Raw genomic sequence first — 6,000 nt, forward strand, 5'->3', positions numbered from 1 at the left:
AGTGTGAGGTGCAGAAAGTGCAGCCAGAATCATGTGACTTGCCTTGGCCAATGGGATGCGAGTGGAAGTGACATGTGTCGCTTCATGATGGAGGTCGTCAAGGAGGCCTGGCTTACTGCTGTGTCATCTAACGGGTTTATTGAGCACCTATTCTGTGCCATGCTCTGTGCTGGGAAGGCCCTGGGGGCACAAACCCAGGAGCCCACAGCCCAGTAAGGGGGCAGGTAGGGATGCAGTTGTCACACAGGGTGAGCACAGCACATAGCCAGTGCTGTGTCCCAGGCAGGACGGGCCAGCGAAGGGAATGGTCTTCCCTGCTGGTCACTTGAGCTGGAACTCGAAGACCATGTCAGGTTCTCCAGATAGGCTAGGCCAGTGGTCGGCAAACTCATTAGTCAATAGAGCCAAATATCAACAGTACAACGATTGAAATTTCTTTTGAGAGCTGAAAACCGACTTCTGCACATGGGCCACGAAGTTTCAATCGCACTGTACGCGCGTGCCTGCACGTGGTATTTTGTGGAAGAGCCACACTCAAGGGGCCAAAGAGCCGCATGTGGCTCGCAAGCCGCAGTTTGCCAACCACTGGGCTAGGCACGTAGGGAATTCCAGCAAGAGAACTGCCCTCTCCACTCGCTCCTCTTTGGCATTTAACTTACTCTATCCTTCTTGATATCACCCACGTGTCTGCCAGATCTCCGCAGCCCATTTGCTGCTATGCTTATCCTCTTTGTGTCTCAGTTTTCTCATCTGTAAAATGGGTAGAATAACGGTGCTCCCATTAATGTTGTTTTGAGGATTAAATCGTTTAATATGTCTGAATAGGCATGAAGAATGTGGGAGAACAGCCAGTACATGGTGGGCACTCAGTATGATGCTCTCTATATAATACATGCTCAAAAATACTTCCTTCACCAAAGTGCTCCTTCACTTCAAGTAACTCCTCATGTAAAGTAAGAATTGTATTCTGGCTGTTGGGAGCCTCAGGCCTCCTGTCAGAGGGCACCCTTCCCTCCGTGAGCTCATTCTCTGCTCTGTGCTGGTGTCAGTCCATGACCAGCCGGCGTTGAAGAGACAAAAAGAAGAGCCCTCGGGCCTGGCTTGAAGGCTGAGGGCCAGATGGAGAAACACTAGGTATCCTTGGATCCAACCATAAAGAGACCCCCATAGGAAAACCCTACTTCCAGCTCGTAGGTGCTGTCACATAGAGACCATCACCACTTAGGAGAATTACCTGATTTGGCAGAGAGAACCAGAGAGAACCCAGCAGATTCCCAAATGGGCTGTCCAGCAAGTGTTCCAAACAAGCACGCTAGGAACGGGAAGAGGTTGGCCTGCGGGGCCTCAAAGATGGCATTGTGCAAAGGAAATGTCAGGTCTCTCCTTTCTCTTCCTCTCCGTTAATTCTTGGAGACATAGGAGGCTCAAAATCACAGGAAGTCAGAGATGCTGCTGAGGGGGGTCCAGCAATAACAACACCGTTACTGGGGTCCTGGGAAGACCAGAGATGCCAGAGGCTGCAAGGAGGTCTGGGAGTTGAAGTGCTGAACTCAGTCAGGAGGGAAGACCTGAGGACATGGACTCTCCTCTCTGGCAGCTGTGAAGGACCCATCTACATATTGGGATTTTGGCAGCAAAGGCCATTTCAGCTTTTGTGTGTCATTCTCTGACTCAGTGTTGTTCTATGTTGCTTCCTGTTTATTAAATTCTATTCCTGATAACTTCCTAATGAGAGGGTTGGCAGGCACACTTGTCTCATATTTCAGATGGCCCCAGGAGGACTAGGTGGAGTGTGTGTGGAAGGGAGGTTATGCCAAAAAAAGGCATGAATCAATGAAACTGAGCACCAGACGGGTTCATGGAAGATGGGCTGACAAAGCAGTTACACACAGACATCTACCCAGAGAGAACCTGAGGTCACCTGGTTGTAAAGAAGAGGGTGCAGAATGCAGAGCTGGGAGAGAGTGAGCTGGAGGACTTCTAGGAGTAGGTGGTTCTTGACTGGCCTTGAAGAATGACTGGACTCTGGATATATGGGAAGGATGGTGTTCCAAGATGGAGACCATAATTTTCGAAGCAAAATTGTAATAAATAAATACTTATTGAGAATCTACCATGGGTTAAGCACTGTGCTTGTTACCTTCTGCATGAGAGGTTGAATACGCTTCTGAATCTGGCCCGTGGGTCAATACTGTACCAATATATAATTAACAAATATTTATGGAGTACTTACTATGGACAAGAGTTTTTTCCATCTCATATGTTGACACATTTCACATATTCATTTATTTAACCAACAAGTATTTACCGAATGTCTACTATACAGTTTGATATTTTGCTCATCATAGACCTTTTTTGCATTGGTTTTAATTTTTAAAAATATTGCTTGAGGATATTACATATGTTGATTGCTGAGTACTTTTGGTGCCTCACCCTAGCCCCTTGCCCTGGTTTGGGGTGATGGGAGGCTTGTGGGGAATGGAGACCTTACTGGGCCAGTGTGGATCGGAGAGGTGAGTAGGGGGATGCATGTGAGAGATAGAATCAGGTTGTGTAAAGTAGGAGTATCAGCTAGTGTCACAAAGATGCTGTGTGACAAATCAAACCCCACCAAGTCTCAGGACCATAACACAGCAACCATTTATCCTCATACTCGCAGCTCTGAGCTAGGCTGCCACTTGGCTGGGCGAGGCTGGCCCCGGCTCCAGGCTGCGGGTTTGGTGATGACAGGATGTGTGCTCTGCTCCACGGTCACCGCAGCACAAGGCAACAATCAACCTGGGAAAGCAAGTGTCCGGCCACTTCACATCTTCTAACTTCAGTGAGCCAAAGCAAGTCACCAACCCCCAAATCAAGAGGCTGGGCAGTTTACTCCACCCACCATGAAACTATGGCAAAGGTGTGGCTATGTAATCCTGCTATGGGACCGGGAATTCACCCTCGCACAGTTGGGGAAGACAAGAATGACTCGGGGGATGGGAAAAGGTGCTACACTTCAGGGTGTGGCCACTCCACCTCTACCTGCTCCTTACCTGAGTCTCAGATCTGCCCCAGAGCATCGGCATCCCTAGCCAACTCAGGCTTCAAGAACACCCAGGTCAGGTGTGTGGTGATACGGCACCCGGAGCCTTCCGTATCGGTGATAACACAAGAGGGACTCAGTAGCCGCCTGTTTGCTTGTTTGTTTTTTCAAACCTTATGCCAGCCTACCATCCTGGGCTTCAGCTGTGGAGACCATCCCACCGTGCTTCATTCCTCTGGCAGCCTTTGTGTCGCTGTGCAGAGCCTGGGAATGAAGCCAATGGGAAGTGCAAAGCTGAGCAGTTCTAAGAGACCAGGTCCTGATCCATCATCGGAGCTCCTTGATACAGCTGTGCCTGAAGCCAGACCTTCTCAGTGACATGAATCAATAAATTACTTTTTTTGTCTTGAGGCGACATTTGCATTAGGTTTTCTGTCACCATGGCAAGAGTGGCCAGTGCTTGATACAAGAGCTTACCTACCCACAGGACTCCACGTGGGAGGGAGGGGGGCAGGTACTTCCTAGCCTCAGTGTGGTAGAGAGCCTGCTGCTCCAAGTGTGGCTGGTTGGAGGCGTATTAGATATGCAGAATCTTGGGCCTCCCCCCCCCCCCCCCCTCAGCAGAATCCACATCTTCATTTTGATACATTTTAACAGAGCCCCAGGTGGTTTTATGCACCTTAAAATTTGAAAAGCATTGGTGTTGAGAAGGTCACGGCGCCCTACCTCCCTGAGCCTTTCTTTTGGACCTGGGTCCAGTTTAGCAGACGACTAGAGTTTGAGACCAAGGTTCACACCATGGCTTTGTTACTTACGAGTTAAGGGGCAAAGAACACAGGTGCGTTTTTAAGTATCTCTGCGTCTGTCTGTTTTCTCTTCTGGAGAATGGGGGTAGTAACGGCTGCTTCCTCTCAAGCTTTTGAAAGGACTCGGTGAATTGAACTCACGGGAAGTGCTTGGCATACTTTTGGGGAAAGAGGAAGAGCTCAAAATGTACAGTGATGATGATTTCCACAACTCTACACTGTGGCTGCTCTACATTCAACCTGAAAAACTCGGATAGAGCAAATGAGACAACGGATGGGAACCATTTTTAGAATGTGTGCATTGATGAAAAAGTGATTTTTCTAAGTCTTAAAAGAAAATCGTGCACAAGGGTTGTGCCATTTGCATGTAGTTGGCAGTTGGTTGTTTTTGACCTGTTAGCTTTGAGCCGGGATAGGCGCCAGGTCAAGAGCAGAGGCCACGGGGGGGGGGGGGGGGGGGGGGGGGGGGGGCAGAGCTCTGAGCTAAGAGTCAAAGGGCAGCAGGGGCCGTGCCTTCGAGGTAGGAGAGACCGGAGCATTTGGACAGGCTGTCCTGGCTGAAGACAGACCCCAGAGAGGCCTGTCGGGAGGGGCGGGGGGACTTTGGGCTTTACCCGGCAGGCACCTGAGGTAGAACTCATCATAGTGACCCTGCCTTCTCTGTGGCCCTGTGCCCTGCTGGATTAGGAAACTGTTTCTCCAACTGTGTGGCTTCCATGTTGCACAGACCTCAGAAAAGCTCCAAGCCGGCCTTCATTGGCTGACAGCCCAGCCCTACTGCCAGGGAACACAGGGTGTCATGGCCTGGAAGCTGGTGAAGGCCATGGACAAGGGGAGGCCTCCGGCCTGGGAGTAACTCAGGAGGCTTGGCCCGTGGCCTTCTGCTGGTGATTCTGTGTGTGGCTAAGAGTCGGGCTACCAGCGCAACTGAGACCATGAGCCGAGGCAGGAGGGAGGTAGGAAGGGGCTCTGGCAGGGCACTGCCAAGGCTACAGCACGAGATCTGCCGCCTGGTCTTGGAGAGGACACGTGGATCCTCTGCTCAGAGGAATCCTGGGTGTCCTTGACTGCACCCTGGGGATCCACCCCGGGGGAGATACCAACCCTGGCTGTGAGATCGGTAGTGGCTGGGAAGTGGGAAAGGATAAAAGTGTATTTAGTGCTATTAATGCTCACCATCAGTCTCTGAGGTTACCTGTGGTTTACAAATGACATGGACATTGAGAGAGGGAGAAACTCGCAGCTCCAGCTTCAGGCGGGAGGAGGCATCACAATGGGATGAAGACAATGGCCCAGCAGTCAGGCAGAACCAACCAGGTCCCAGTCCCCCTCTTACTGTCTCTTCCTTTACTTACGCTCTGAGATCACGGGCAAATCACTTCACCCCTTTGTGCGTTCATTCAAAAAGTAGGGATAAACATACCCTTTTTTGGGAGACGGATGTTAAAAGTATGCGTGGTAGCACAATTAAATCCATAGTGCAGAAGATGGGACATAGTAAGGAGGTGAAGGTTGCCGACTGTTAGCTCATTCAGAACCTAGTGGGCTAGAGGGACTAAAACATGGACGGGGTGGTGAATGCAGGAAAGGCCTCTCTGAGGAGGTGACACTTCAATGGAGACAAAGGGAGCATTCTGGGATAAAGGGCTCATCATAGGAATTCATTATATATGGTGATGGGAGGAACTGGAGAAGTGACTTCTGGAAGGGGAAGGAAGAATTAGAGGACCAGGGGAAGAGCCGGTAATAGTCCCGGAGACCGGGTGTAGGTGGATAAGTTGGAGTTGTAGGGATGTCCACGAGGGGAGGTTATGGAGAGGGCTGTGGGTGCTGTTGCCTCTGTGTGTCTTCCACCTACCTGGGCCTGCAGCTACGCACCTGGAGGTGGACCTTGGGTAGCTGTTGGTCATTAGGGCCTGCAGCTGGCAAGATGAGTTGGGGCTCCCCAACATTCAACAGATGGGACACAGAGCAGAGGAGAGCGAGGACAAGCTGGGACGCTCCAGGTACCTCTGTGTCGGCTCACTGGCATATCTGACTGTTACGATCTTTCGAGAATAACGGCTAATGCTCACTTCCTTTTCCTAAGTCTTGTGCAAGTTCCCATGTTGGCTAACTCTATCCCAGAACCATGCAGTAGGGCGATTCTGGGAGATGGAGTCCTCGCTGATC

The sequence above is a fragment of the Cnephaeus nilssonii genome (assembly GCF_951640355.1).
Source record: "Cnephaeus nilssonii genome assembly, chromosome: 20".
In the NCBI taxonomy this organism is placed as follows: domain Eukaryota; kingdom Metazoa; phylum Chordata; class Mammalia; order Chiroptera; family Vespertilionidae; genus Cnephaeus; species Cnephaeus nilssonii.